Consider the following 16,410-nt stretch of genomic DNA (forward strand, 5'->3'; position numbering starts at 1 on the left):
AACAGCCCTCAATAACTACCGCCCCATAGCAATGATCTCCACCATTTGTGTGTCTGGTGCAACTCCCAGTAACGCTGGACCCATTTCAGTTTGCTTGTTCCACTGATGATGCTATAGCCTTTTCCCTCTACTCTGTCCTGTCACCATTGGAGAACAACACTTCATATGGCAGGCTGCTGTTCATTGACTTCAGCTTGGTGTTTAATATAATCATTCCTCAGAAGCTGGTGGAGAAGCTGTCCTCACTGGGACTCAACACACCTCTCTGTAACTGGATTCTGGACTTCCTAATGGAAAGGCCAAAGTCTGTCTGGGGTTGGCAGCAGGACATTGAGCTCAGCCCATTTCACGCTACTGACCCAGTACTGATGCGTTACCAGATCTGGTAGTAACAGAGTCATCAAGTTTGCAGATGACACAATATTTATTGGCCTCATCAGCAACAATACAGAGAAGGGGTGGAAATCTCGTAATATGGTGCGAGGAGTGGCAGGGTTGGTGTAGTGGTTCACGCAACGCCTTTACAATGCTAGTGATCGGGACTGGGGTTCGAATCCCCCTCTGTCATTAAGGAGTTTGTACGTTCTCCCTGTGTGTGTTGATTTTCCCCAGGGGCTCCAGTTTCCTCCCATCATTTGAAACATACCGGGGGTGTAGGTTAATATGGTGTAAATTGGGCAGCACAGACTTGTGGTCTGAAATGACCTGTTACCATGCTGTATGTCTAAAAAAAATCTAAATACAACCTGAGTCTCAACTTGAAGGAGATGATCATGGACTTCAGGAGGACCAGGAATGACCACCCTCCACTACACATCAAGTTCCTTGAGTTCATCTCACTTGTCTGGAAAGCGCAACAGTGACTGCACTTCCTGAAATGACTGAAGTGGGCATGGCTATTGGCCACCTCTATGTTAACAACCCTCTGAAAACAGGTTTTCCTCCAATTCTTACTTCTCTCCTGTTTCCTTCTTCCCTGCTTCCTTCATTTGGCAGCTGAGCCTTCAATTGTTTTTCACTAAGCTCTAGATTCCTTCCCAAATCCTGTTGACTTTTTATCTCTTCCTGAAGACATTGTACACCTGCCAGTAAATTAGTTCTTCAAATTGCAACATACAAATTCCAATCCAGAAATCTAATATGTCAGGCGACGCTTTGATTCAACTCTTTCAAGAGTGAACTTTTACCCTGACATTTCCTTTTCATGCGCCTCAGCGCAGCCATCGACTTTCAAATGCAAAGCACACACAGGCTTCTTTGAACTGAAAGGCCTAGTGGCATTGTTTATTTCTCCCCCCAGTGTTGTAGAACTAATTATGAGGAAAGGCACGTTCTAGCTCAGCTGAAGGCCTGGGTTGGAATATGTTACAGAAGCCAGGGAGTGAGGTGACAATTTCCAGTTGTGTTTTTGAGAAAAATAAACATTTTCCTCTTGCATTGTGTCTTTCATTATCTTTCGTCAGTGGGCAGAACAGCTCTTGCGTTTAACTACTGATTTCCAAAAATGTCATTCAGCTTGATTCTCATCAGATACTCCTCTTTCTTTCACCTCTCCTGTTTAAGTGTGAACTAACAGAATTGATAGTCACACCGGCTGGATTCATACGTGCACCTGCTTGTGTGTGTCCACTTATCCATTGCTGTATTACAACATACTGGAGCATCACTGCTCATGGTAGCTCTGAATCCACTGCAATAAAAATGAGGTGACAAAGATACACACTGAGTAGCAATAAACAATGTGTGGTGTGTGGTGCTTGTTGGTTCTTCTGGGTGGTTTTATCTGTTCATTCTTCACTGGCGCACATTAACCATCACATTCAAGTTCATTAATCATTTATCCAATTCTCTGCAACAAATTGAGAATAATCACCAAATTCATATTCACGTCTTTACCATCCATTATGTCTTCATTTCCACTCCAACAATCTACTTCTCTATTTTTTGAACGCCTTATGATAAATTCTGAGTCTACTCGCATATGACGTCTCTTTGCTTGCATTTCCATGGATTTCTTTATGCCTTTAATTCGCTGTGCATTTCTATGAGTGTGTCTCTACTGGGGTGAAAGTGTATGCATTCCTATCTACCTTTAAGTGTGTGTGTGTGTGTGTGTGTGTGTGTGTGTGTGTGTGTGTGTGTGTGTGTGTGTGTGTGTGTGTGTGTGTGTGTGTGTGTGTGTGTGTGAGAGAGAGAGAATTGTGAGAATGAGTGTGTGTATGTATGTATGCCTGTATTGGTGAAAGTGTATTTCTTGTGGTGTCTCTCTATATATCTTTACATTGGCTATATCTGCCTTACTTTGACTTTATGTCCACTTTTTTTGGTAAGGTGGTTTATATAAATGTTTGCACTGTGACGCTACCGCAAAACAACAAATTTCGTGACTTATCCGTGACAATATATTCTGAATTTCTATGTTCTTGAAACTACCACAGAAATGGATTGGAGTAACCAATTATCTATTGTAGCATGAATCCTTTTTGAAGTGGATACACCCTTTGTTTTCCCACTTCACTCTCAGAATGGACAGTCCAGCCCCTTTTTCTTTTTTTTCAGATTAGTTAAAGGGGATTTTGCAATAAAAATTAAATGTTTTCTTTCTCTTTTTTCTTTAGGATTTACAAGAGGAGAGGAAATTTATGGTTAATACATTTGTTAAAAACTAATATGTTCTTTTTCTTACACACTTAAATATATGAGTGTAATGTAACTCCTCTTGTATATATGTTCGATATAACTCAATAAACAGATTGGGGAGGATGCAGGGGGGGGGGTAAGGGAAGGGATTATAACCATCATGTAATGATTGTAACTTTCTTAAATTTAAATTTCTATTGTTATATATTAATTCTTTATTAATGTATGGTAAAAGTTTTAAAATAAAATATTTAATAAATAAATAGTTTGAAAAAGAAAGAAATGGATTGGAGAAATAAATTAGTGTTGGGGTGCCTTGATAAATAAGGCATGGGGTAGGTGATGGAGGCCTAAATATCTTCAGAGTGCGTCTCAGTGAGGAATCAAAATAAAGACTACTTAATATTCACATGTGCCCAGAATTTGGATTTCACCTATTAAACAGGGGCTGTATGTTCACTGATATCTGGCAGGTTAACCCAGGGGGAAAAAAATGTACCCTTGCGGAAAACGTAAAAATGATTTTGGTGCATTCTCTCAGATTCATCTGTGACAAGAATACCTGTGTGGTTCACAGCACCACTTGCCTGCAGAGGTGAATGATAGCACGTCATTTTCCCATGGATCACTGGTAGGACATTCAGTTCCATGAAGGTGTTATCTCCAAAGGGCCACCAAGTGAGTGTAGATACACATTTAATTACTCCCACAGTTCCAATCACACACACACACCCTTTCCCTTACTTTCAGCTCTTTATCAATGATAACTATTTTATAGATTTACACTGCAACATAGTCACACCCTTTCCATTCTCCTGTAGGCAAAAGTAGATTCACCTGCCCCTCTCTCCACCTGGCTCTGCCCTTTATTTTTTGCTTCCACCAATCATCCATCTACCTCTGTTTCCTAATTCTGCCCCTCTCCCTCCCACAGGTGGCTCCATCTGCCTCTCACCCTTCAACCTTCCTTGCACCCTCCGGCCCTTGTCTCCTCCATCCCCCTCTTTATGTTTGCCGCCTTCCTCTCCACTCTCAATCCTGATGCAAGGCCCTGATCTGAAACATCGACAATCCCTCCCACCACCATAGATGCTGCCTGACCTTCGGAGACCCTCCACCAGATTGTTTCTTTTGCCCCACATCTACAGTGTCTTGCGTCTTCACACATCAATATTGGACAGGAGTAATAGTTGGGGGGGTGGGGGGGGGAGGCTCATTCATTTCACAATGCATCATGGTATTTCATACGAAGTGACATAAAATATTCTGCAGCATCTTAGCTTCAAAAGGCTTTAGTTTTGCAGATAATGTAGTCGTCAACATGTTGTTGCAACCGTAGTAGTGACATGGCTAAATTAATTTTTGTTCAATCAAGAATGGAGAATAGTAATGTCAAGGGGAAACTGATGAAATTTCATCGGATGGAGAAAGACATTGCTGTGTTCTTGTAAGGCATGAAGGTATCTCATGCCATTTAAAACGCTGATAAAACATAGTGGCATCTTCTGTCTCATCATTTTTGCCTCCAGATCTACTGGAGCTCACAGGTGAAGCCTAGACTGCACATGCTGCAGGAGAGGGCTTCTTCTTGCTGTTCTTCATTGGTCTCCTCGCTCTCCTTTTTGCATCCACCCTCTGCTTGTTCCTATAATTGCTGCTCTTGATGCCCTACTACTCGACAGGTGACAGGTGACAAAATTCTCTGATGGTAAGATGCAAAACATAGCAGAGGACAAAATGTATGCTGCCCTTCTGTGGAGCATTGCAGGGTTCATCCCTGGAGATAAACAGGGAGATCTTACTTGATCAAGCAGAAAACACAGATAGGAAGATAGGAGCAGGAGTTCATTGGTTCCTCAAGCTTGCCATGTGGCTCAGTGCAATCTTAGGTCTCATCTTCTCTTCTGTACGAGCAACCCAAAGAACTCCATTTACCAATCTTTCAAAAATAAATCTATTCCTACTCCATAATTTCCCCGCACTTCCATTTTAAGTGACCGGCTTTTATCTTGCAGCAGTGTCCCCTCAACTGAGATATTCCCCGCCAGTGAAAGCCTCTCAACCTCCATGCTGTCCACTTAGGATTTTATATTCCAATAAAGTCACACCCAACTTTATAAGCTCCAAAGAATACAGATCCAAACTGTTTAGACCAGTGGTTCTCAACCTTTTTCTTTCCACTTACATACCACTTTAAGTAATCCCTTACTAATCACAGAGCACCTGTGGCAAGGAATATTTAAAGTGGTATGTGAGCGGAAAGAAAAAGGTTGAGAACCACTGGTTTAGATTCTCTTGACAGGAATGCTCTGTCATCACAGGAATCAGTCCGATCTCCTTGAACCATCAGCAATGCAACTGTATTTTTTTTTGGAAATGGAACCATAACTGCTCAGGACCTGGCCTCATTAACAGCCTCTGCATTTGCCACAAAGTTTCGCTATTTCAAAATTCCAACTCCTTTGCAATAAGGTCTTTATGCACTTTGCCTTTTGAAAGTCTTTCTGTGGTTGCCTGTTACATCTTTTTGTGTGTGATAACAAAAGATCCCTCTAACGTTTATCCATCTACGTTCTCTCCACATTTAAACTATAATGCACCTTTTGATTCCTCTTTCCAAAGTGCATGACTCATGCATTTGCCAAGTTTTTGGTCAGTCATCCATCTCCCATTCCAGTGCAACAATATCCTTCTTACAGCATGTCCGTCCACATAATTTTGTGTCCTTGGTAATCTTGGAAGCCTCTCATTTCATTTCCGGATTGTTAGATCAATAAAGATGGTAAATAATTGAAAGCCACAAACTGTTTCCTGAGTACTCTCGCTTATTTCAGTTCTCTGGGAAAGCATTTCTGCCAATACCACGAGATTTAAACCTGTGCACCAGCCTTCCACATGGGACCTTTTGAAATCTAAATGGAGCACATCTGCAGGGTCCTCTTTACCAACGCTCCCTTTTACATCCTCAAGGAGCTCCAGTAAATTTGTCACACAGGTTTTTCCTTTCATGGAACCATGCTGGTGGTTCGATTGGCTTTCCTAAATTACTCTGTCATGGAGGGAACCAGGTTCCTTGGAGGTCACTTAATGAGTCAACTATTGTGGAGACACATCTCCTCACTTGTCAGGAAGGTGCCACAGTGCCTGCACTTCCTGAGTAGACAAGCGAGCAAGGGTACTGGCCACCATCCTGTCGACTTTCTACAGCTCAGCTTCCTGTCCGGCTTCATCACAGTACGGTACGGTTACTACAGAAAAATGGATCAGTGGTCAATCCACATGTCTATAAGAGTGGCAGAGACGATCACTGGGGTCTCCCTCCCCATGATTGACCTAATCTACTGGGATTGTTGTCTGAGGAAGGCGCTCAAAATCATTCAAGTCCCCTTACACCCCGCACAGTGCATCTTTCAACTGTGCCTGTCGGGAAAGAGATACAGGAGGATTAGAGGCAGCATCACCAGGCTGAGGAACAGCTTGATCTCACGGGCAGTGAGGATGCTGAATGACCAAAGAAACTGCTCACACTAACCATCCAAGACTCATATCCACGAAACAATATTCATTTATTTATTTGTCTCTATGAATACATGCTCTGCACATGCATTTTTTGACTGTATGCATGTTTAGGTATAGTTGTGTCTGCCTGGTTTACACCAAGGACCAGAGAATGCTGTTTCATCAGGTTGCATTTTGTGCAAATAAACTTGATTATTAATTTCCTCTTTAATTATTAACCCCAGCATCTCAAATACAAGCTGCTGTGATAGTGTTCTCCCCTGGTTATTGAAAATGCAGTCTCCAAGAAAATGCCTGTTTGTTGAATAAATCCTTTTGTGTTTATCAGCCTCAGATTCTTCAGTCACATTTCCTTCCCAGAACCGAGGAAAGGCCTCCAATCGAAACGTGAGTGGGGCTTGTCATCGTGGAGATGCACCTGACCTGCTGAGCATCTCCAGCATTTTCTGGTTTTCATTTTTGTACTCCCCCTTCCTCAAGTTATCTTGGCATTCTTCTGTCCTTTTAAATGAGCAAAAGCAATCTGCTGGAGGAGCTCAGCAGGCAAAGCAGCATCGATGCTGGGTGAGGGTAGGGGGAGGAAATCTGTCAACATTTTGAGTCCAGACCCTTCATCAACAACCCACTGAGTTTCTACAGCAGACTATATTTTTTTTGCTCCAGATTCAATGCCTGCAGTCTCTTGTGCCCCATGTAATGGATCAGGTCTTTGACACAAATTGATCATCAATGCACACTCTACGAGCTTTTTCTTGGGAACCACAAAAATATAGAAGGCAATCGGAGTTGTTCTGCAAGCGCCATTATTTCACAATCGAGCCTTTTGAATGATTTCACATATACAATCAATTACACAAAGGAATTGAATTTCTAAGCCATTGAGTTTGAAGGAATGGCTTAAGAGCTCTTGGATGTTAGATTGGAAGTTGAATGATTTAATTCTGAAGCATTTTCAGCAATCAAGAAGGCATCAAATGTGGGAGACATTTCGGAGTGGATGTGTTTCTGGAATGTTGCATACTGCGGATTTAATTTCTACAGCTATTAAAACAAACTTCTGTGAAGGGGCCGGTTAGTAACAGATTAACCTTTTTTGCTTCTTGAAGCGCCTACCTTCAGTCATTCCCCAAAGGCTGCATGCTTCCTTCAGGAGAGTGAATCAAGGAAATATTCCATCCCGGGTGAAGTACCTGGCTGAGTATTAAAGATCAGTGCTGACCAATTTACCAAAGTATTCATGGATATCTCACTCCAGCAAGACATGGTACCCACCTGTTTCAAACAGGCGTCAATCATACCGGTGCCCAAGAAGAGTGCAGTATCTTGCCTTAATGACTATCGACCAGTAGCACTTACATCGGCAGTGATGAAGTTATTTGAAAAGCTGGTGATAAAGCACATCAGCTCCTGCTTGAGCGGTGATATGGATCCATTCCAGTTCACTTATCATAGAAACAGATCTACAGCGGATGCCATCTCACTAATTCTACGCAAAACCCTGGAATGCCTGGACAGCAAAGGTGCATACACCAGAATGCTCCTTATCAACTACAGTTCAGCATTTAACACCATCATCCCCTCAAAACTGATCAACAAACTCCAAGTCCTGGAAGTTAACACCCCACTGTGTAATTGTAGCATGGATTTCCTCACCTCCAAGACACAATCAGTGAAGACTGGTAAGAACAACTCCTCCACAATTTCCATCAGTACCAGAGAACTACAGGGCTTAATTCTTAGACCCCTGCTCTATTCACTTTTACACCTATGACTGCGTAGCTCGGCATGGCAATAACAAATTTGCCGACAATACCACAGTAGTGGGCTATATAAAGGAAGGGGATGAGTCAGCGTACAGGATGGAGATTGAAAACTTGACTGAATGGTGCAACAACAACAACCTCGCACTCAATGTCACCAAAACGAAGGAGATGATTGTTGACTTAATTGGGGGATCAGAGGTGGAGAGGGTGAGCAAATTTATGTTCTGGGACTCACTACCTCAGAGGATTTTTCCTGGACACAACATACCAATGGCATTGTGAAGAAAGCACATCAGCTACTACCTCTGGAATTTGCAGAGGTTTGGTATGACACCAGTAACCCTGGCAAATTTCTACAGAGGTGTGGTGGAAAGTGTGCTGACCAGCTGGATCAGTGTCTGGTATGGGGTCACCAATACCCTGACCACAAAGCCCTCCCGAAGTTAATGGACATAGCCATAGCCATAGGCAAGGCGCTCCCCACTATTGAGAACATCCACAGGGAACGCTGCCGTCGGAGAGCAGCAGCAATCATCAAAGACTCACACCACCCAGCACACGCTCTGTTCTTGCTGATATTATCAGGAAAGAGGTAGAGGTGCCACAAGACTCGCACCATCAGGTTCAGGAACAGCTGCTCCCCCTCCACCATCAGACTCCTCAACAATAAACTCAATCAGAAACTCAATTAAGGACTCTTACTTGAGCACGTTATTGATTTTCTTTTTATTCTCTCGGTATTGCCAGTCAGTTTGTTTACACTCATTATCCATTTACAGTTCTTTATTTGTTTACATGTTTACACTGTGTACAGTTTATTTTTTTGTACTACCAGTTAGTTGTAATTCTCCCGCGCCTGCAGGAAAAAAATATCTCAAGGTTGTATGTGATGCCATCTATGTACTGACAATAAATCTGAAATCAGAATCTGAAAGGCTCCTTCCAGAATATATCTATTCCTACTCTGTTGCTGTATGACAACTACCTTAGTAACCCTCACCCTCCCACCCCACTGATGCCATTTGACCCATGACTGTGACCTTGTTTCTCAAAACGCCTTCAGGGTAACAGTTGCTTTTCATCGATCATGTCCAGCCCACTTCCCCTAAAGCTAAGATCTCTTATGTCCTTTCCAAGAGGGATGTGTTCCCCCCCAATCTGATTGGCTTGTTGGCCGCAAACTGTAAACTTTGCCTCCTCAAAAGCCACACGACAGCCCTGATACCCATGTCTCTTCAAGAGGCAAAACTTAAGTAAAAAGCTTTCCATTTTACATGGCGCACCACAACATCAGGCTCTCTCAAAATATTTTACAGTTAATGAAGTAATCTGAAATTGCAAAGTAGGAAAGAAATTAATGAATTTGTATTTAATGCATGGGCAGGCAGTCCTTGCCACCAACTCAGTTATTTCAGTTTCAATAACCATCTTATAATCAGTATCCAAGTAATTATTTTAAAAATTCATTACATAACTCCAGGCATCACATTCCAACCCAGTGTCTACTTTTTTTTAAACTGTACTTGAGAGACACTGTCTTAAACTGTTGTATCTGATATGAGGATCATCCCAACCACGTCATTTGATGAGGAAGTTCATAGAACTCCAATCAGTGATGACGGGGGAACATTGGCAGATGTCCAAGTAAGGAGAAATAACTTGGAAGAGAACTTACAGGTAGTAACATTATCACATGCTAGCTGCCATTGGTCTTCTGGTGTCAAAGGATTGGGACGATAGTGGGTTGTATAAAGGAAGGGGATGAGTCAGCTTACAGGGTGGAGATTGGGAGATCCAGATGAAGCTACCTCCGTGAATGCCTGCAGCATCTTTTGTGGATGCCATCTAGAGTGTACAGGTGGTGGAATCTTGTATGCCAATTGGGTGATCACTGATGAGCTTCCTGTGTGCTTCCTGATGAGCTTCAACTGGACAGGTGGATAGATCTTGATGTCTGGTTTTCGATAACTTGCAATTAAGTCCCCTAACCTATTTGCCTGATTTTCAGCACTCATGGTGAAGGGCTTAGGCCTGTAGCATTGACTGCCTTTACTGCATGACCTGCTGAGTTTCTTTAGCTCTTTTGTGTACTATCTGAGAGTTTTTGCTTCGGTCTGGTGTCCGTGACAATTTATGAAAATTGTCATTGTTCCAGGTGAATGAGTTACATCTTTGTTGGAGTAGAACATGAATTTTATTTAGCATTCTACATTCTAAGCAAGAGATTAATTTCACTCATTCCAAAGTTTTCTGATCAGGTATTGCATATTTCATATTTCCCCATATGTATTATGATATAAAAGCAGGCTATTTAGCCCTACAAGTCTCTGCCAGTATACACAGTAATCCCATTCCTCCAAAATTTCCCAGAACCTTTTCTTCCTGTATTCCCATTAATGACTCCCAGATTCCAATGCTCACCTTCACACTTGTGGTAAGGTAGAATGGCCAATTAACATTCTAGCTCACACATGTTAGGAACGTGAATAGAAACAAGAGTACAGGGACAAAACTCACAGTTACAGAGAGAAGGTGCAACCTCCACACATCACACAAGGTCTGCAATTAATGCACTTCAGTGGTGTTATGGGTGATTGTGGTAGTGTGGCAATGATGTGGGTTCTATTTTGGATCCTAACAAGAACTTAACCTAATGATGTTTATTCAATGCCATATGCACTCAATAAGGTTTATATAAAACGTAAACGGCATAGTTAAATTAAGAGTCAGATTTTTTTCCCCAGGGTTAAGAATTTAAAACTAGAGGAGAAATATGCTTACTTCATGCAAAGGATGGAGTGGGGGGTATATAGAATGAATACGGATAGGAAAGATTTCGAGATGTGGGCGGAACACAGGAAAATTGGAAAAGCTTGGTTGGTGTGGACAAGTTAGGCAGAAGGGCCTGTTTCCAAGCTGTAGATCATGAACACACATCACACACACACACAGGTCACAAACTGTCACTCACACACACATTGCACACACACACACTGTCTCACACACAGTTTCACACACACACACGCACATCACATACTGTCTCACACACATCACACACACTGTCACAAACATCATACACAGTCTCACACACACACGTCACACTGTCATATACACACACCACATGTCACAAACCGTTTCTCACACACACTGTCACACACCATGTACATCACTCACACACACACACACACACACACACATACACAAACCCTTGGTGACCAGGTCTTGTGTGTGTGCAGTTAACTAAAATACCGTTCACATGCTCTTCACCTTTATCCCACTACGTCAGCTTGTTGCTCTGTGTATTCATGTTCTGTGCCAACAGAGACAACTCATTTATTTTAAAGATCTCTGTCAAAATCCACCACATATTGTTATGAGAACGTGCTCAGAATCCCTGTACAAATATGATGTTATGATTCCATGAATATCACTAACAATAATTGAAAGGCAACTGCACCTAAGGCTAACTACTAATGTGATACAAACAGGAAGAAAAACATTGAATCTAAATCTAAACATCAGTTGATAAAGCCCAGGACGGATTATACAAAATGAAATACATTGTTGTAGCTGCTCTTGCATCACGCTCAGTTCCATCAGTTTGAATCGAGGACACTGTGAGGTTATGTTTTCATTCACCCCATCTATCCATATCCTGTTTCCATGGTGATATATTGCCATGGCATAGGCCTGGCAATGGCTGTGGTCAACCTGTGGTGAGAATCAAGCTCAGCAGCATGGGGCTTTGTTGAGGCCACACAGCCCGGCAGTGATTTTTGTACAAAGTTTGCAACTCAAAAATAATTTTGGAAATTGCACAGCTGCTGCCTGCTTGGAGACCCACTACAGGGATTTATAGTAGGCCAGAGAGCCTGCTAGGTTTAGGAACACCACACTCTTACAGGTCCTGATATCACTTGCGTACTAATTTTGAATGATAGTGTGTGTGGCGCAAGCCAATGTGAAGAGAAGCAGCTTTCCTAAGTGGCTATTCTTGTAAAGTGCTTCAGATTCCAAAAGAAATAGGTTAGGATTTGAAGAGCTATTGACACCATTAGGACAGACAGAGCGGCAGGTCACACTGTGGTAATGTGCACTGCAGTGCACCATGAGTGAGTGGCACCTCCTTGCATCTCTATCTGCTGGAGATTAGGCCACTAATTAATAAGCTCTTGGACTCCTCACAGCCAGAATCGAGTATTAATTCAGCTCATTCAGCAGCAGGAGCCGGAATAGGCAGGCGTGATGGACCTGTGAGCAGGCAGCCAGGGGTTAGTAATCCACTTAATGCCACAACCATGGAAACCAGAACTCCAAGTGACAGATACCATGGGAGGCAGCTACCACCTATTTGCTTCTTTTATGTCAAATAGTACTTAACTGTGTATCTCACAAATCCTTCAGCTGTATACTATCAATTTCATATTTCTTTACTAATTTCAAACTGACTGCCATCTTGTTTGCTTGATATATTTTTCTTGTTGCTTGTGATTTCAATTTGATACACCTTCACAAATCTACCCTTCTATCTCTCTCTTCATCTAAATCCGCATCCTTTCTTTCTTATTCCTGTGCATTTATTTCTTCCAACATTACTTATTAGTTTTTCACAGTTCCTTTTCATTTTCTCAGTGTAAATGCATCCCCCTACTTTCTTTGAGAAGTTTAATGTTTTTCTTGTATTCCCCACTTTTCTCCTTCACCAAGAGAGAACCAGCTTTGATTGTGAAATGGTTCCGGGGGCAGTAATAGGGCTCTGACACCCTCATTCACCATGTGAGATTCACCTCCATTTCCTCCAATCCTGCTGGGGTTGATCTTATGGGACCTCTTTTTTTTATATATAAAGGAGCAACTTCAGGTCCAACACACCGATTTCTGGATCTCATTCTGCTCCATCCCTGCTTTGCAATGCTTTAGTATTGGAGGCTGAACCAACAGCCACCAATATCTGAGGAAAAGCCACTCTTTTTATCCCAATCTATGGCACCCTACAGAGAGTAGATAACCACCCTGATGAGCCAACCTGTTTGGGTTTAGGTTAGGTCCGTTATGAATTAGATTATGTAGGTCGGGCTTAGTTTGGAAAATGTCAAATTGGATTTTAATTTTCCACCAGAACTGATCTTTACTTACGTCAGAGGGATGTCTACATACAGTACAATTAAGTCAAAACTGGACCACGGCATTTGTCACTCATGGAATGGTACAAGGAGGTCATTTCTTCACCCCTTTTCAATTTCTGCCAGTTGGCTTGAGGTGAAAAAAAGCTTATTCCTTTTTCTTGAAATGTCCATGACAAAACTGTGAAGAGGGAATAAGACCCGTCCCTTTAAAACATCTATTCATTTTTGTATTGTGTGCAGGGCCAGAATCGAATATGCATCTGTAATTGTTCTTAATGAATGGCTGTAATGAGATGTTAAATGCAAATTATCATACCTACTCAGTCATTTTTTTAATTTTAAATTTAGACATGCGGCAAGGTAACAGGCCATTTTGGCTCACGGGTTGGTAGGTTATTTGACTGCTCTTATCTGCCAAGTGTGCAGATGAGAACCAGAATATTGTGGGGAGCTCCATGAACGTGTGGGGAGAATAAAATTGGTGAGGAGAGCATCAGTGTAAAAATGAGTTGGCAGTGATTGGCACAGGCTTGATGGGTCATAGGGCCTAATTGCATGCCATATAAAACCATAGAATGGTACAGCACAGAAACAGACCCTTCAGCCCTTTTAGTCTGTACCAATCTATTATTCTGCCTAGTTCCACTGACCTGCACCCAGACTACGTCTCTCCATAACTGCACAAATGTTTCTTAAATGCGAAAATTGAGCCTGCATTTACCAATTCAGCTTGCAGCTCATTCCACACTCCCACCACTATTACAAAGGAAATGGAATAAGCCTTTCTGCACCTCAACCCGACTTTATTAGACTGGTGGAAATTTGAAAGGGATGAAGAAAGGACCTCATTGTGCCCTTTTGTGGGTCACAAATGCTGTGGTTCAGTTTTGGATCCATTGTATGCAGGCATCCCTCCGACAAAAGTAAAGACAGGTTCTGGTGTAAAATTAAAACCCAATTTTACATTTTCCAATCCAAGCCTGTCCAACAGAAGTTTTGTTCATATCAGACCTAACCTAAGCCCAACGCATGTTGTCTCATCGTGTAAATTATCTATTTTCCGTAGATTTACTCAAGGCTTTCAGTCAGCCTTTTAAAACTCAGGCCCTGAACAAGCAGCATTTCCTTAGGTTTCTCCAGTATGTATCTCGTTCCAATATCCTTTTTCCTTTTTCATATTCTCCCCTTCTCTTTCTCTATCCATCGTTTTTTGTGCACATCAGGAAAACTATCTGAGATCAAAAAGCCTTTAGTGCTCTCTTTCATTTGCCACCACTCGTGTTGTTTACCCTAACAAAGACAGGTGTTCTTACATTTAAAAAGTGTTTGGATGATCACTAAGACAGTGGAGCTACCGCCCGGGCACTGATTAATGTGATAAGTAATAATGGAGGCGATGGTCAGTGTCAACATGGTGGGTCGAGGGGTCTATTTCTGTGTTCTAGTCCTTTGTTCTTCTCCACCCCTCTCCCTCTCAGTGCTACTGGAAGGGAATCCACCTGAAATGTCAATTCTGCTCTTCTCTCTGTGAAACTGCCTGACCTGCTGAGTTTTTGCACCATATTCTAATTTTATTTCAGATGTCTAGCATCTGCATAATTTAGCTCCGGGGCTAATCGCACTCCATCCATCCTGGGTGTTTCCAAGCTTTGTAACTCGACTTATGCAGGCGGGTCAGGATTACCAGATGGTGTGCTGGCTGAATGAAATGCATTGGCTAATGTGACCACAAGGAAGAGAAGATTCTCCTCAGTCCTGTTCAGAAAAGAACATTAGAATTAAGGTACAAAGAGCTAAGTTAAAACTCAACCTTGAGCTAATTGAATGACCAGAATATCATAAGACTTAGAAACAGAAGTTAGGCTATTTGGCCCATCGAGTCTGCTCCATCATTTGAATCACGGCTGATGAATTTTTCCTCTCAACCCTATAACCTTTGACACCCTTACTAATCAAGAATCTAACAAACTCTGCTTTAAATCTACTCAGTTCAAAGAGGTGAATGGGCTACTGCTGTTCAGAATGACAATAACCTCACAATCACAGTAACTGTTGCCTTCGCCCACACCAAACATAACCCAGTTGGCACGACAGCTTTTGCATTCAGTGGCATCTGTCACTTCCTTTGTTTTCCCCACATGCAAATTAATTTTAGCAGCCAAAGCTCTGTATTTGCATTGTGGGCTCACAATTATAATTTTGATAAGCTCACACAATTCAGCAAAAGTGCAACAGCCCTGAATGTGATGAAGCTCGATGAAAATAATCACGTAAACATGTTTTGCATGCTGATCACAAATGGAGCGTCTTGAAAACAGAAACCAGGCTTCCAACTCTGACTGGATCATGTAACTTTAGAAAGGACTGAGGAAAGAATTATTAAAAAAATAACGCAGCCTGAAAAATGTCAGTGAATTAGAAAAGGGCGGCATGGCTCGTGGAGTGATGAGTGCAGTGCTAGAACAGCACTCACTATCAGGATTTGAATGTGCCACTGTCTGGGGTGGGGGGGGGGGGGGGTAGCAGCAAAGACAGAGCAATGCCATTATAGTGCCAGCAACTGAGGTTTGGAAGGAGTTTGTATCTTTTGCCAGTGTCCGTGTGCTTTTCCTCTGGTTTCCACCCAGTTCCAAAGACATAGGTGTTTAGTTGGTTAATTAATCACCAGGGTGTATTTGGGCAGTGCAGACTCATGGGCCAGGAGGGCCTGTTAACTCTAAAAAAAATAATCGGTTTGATATAAAACTTGCTGGTGATAGGTTCATGGGATTCATTCTGGGAGCTTTGGTGTTTTCTTGCAATGAACCAGAGTCACCCTGGCTGAATGAACCCTCTGTTGCAATTATCCTTGTTATTAATAAGGAGGCTTGGTCAAGCTGAATGAGAAGATCAATCTCATTTCTGCAGAATCAGTGTTACGATAGTGTGGGGTTAACTGAGGTGACAATCTAACCCTCTCAGAACTAGCCTGACCAACCAGCATAGGGGAACAGAATATGGCAGTGGTCAGTCTGTCAGCTGAAGGTAAACTTTACAAATACATTTGCTGGGGTTAGTGGAGGGGGGTTGGAAATATCACCAGGCAAAACTTATGGATTGATCCTATGCATTTCTGTCAAAGGATCTCTCTGATATAATTCTAAGAGGAACAGTCAATAATAGGAAATGTGTCCCTGGAAGCTCTTCCCCTTCAGCCTAGCATCCAAATATATTTTGGTCCACGTGCCGTATTTATTTCTGGCTAATGTAATGTTGGCATGGAGATATGAATGCCAAATTGGTCAGCTCTTAGTGAACTCCCACCTTTGGAAATTGATAATCCTTTAAAAGGTATGTTTAACTGTGCAGACTCAGCGAGCGTC

Source organism: Narcine bancroftii, chromosome 8 (assembly GCF_036971445.1).
Source record: "Narcine bancroftii isolate sNarBan1 chromosome 8, sNarBan1.hap1, whole genome shotgun sequence".
NCBI lineage: Eukaryota > Metazoa > Chordata > Chondrichthyes > Torpediniformes > Narcinidae > Narcine > Narcine bancroftii.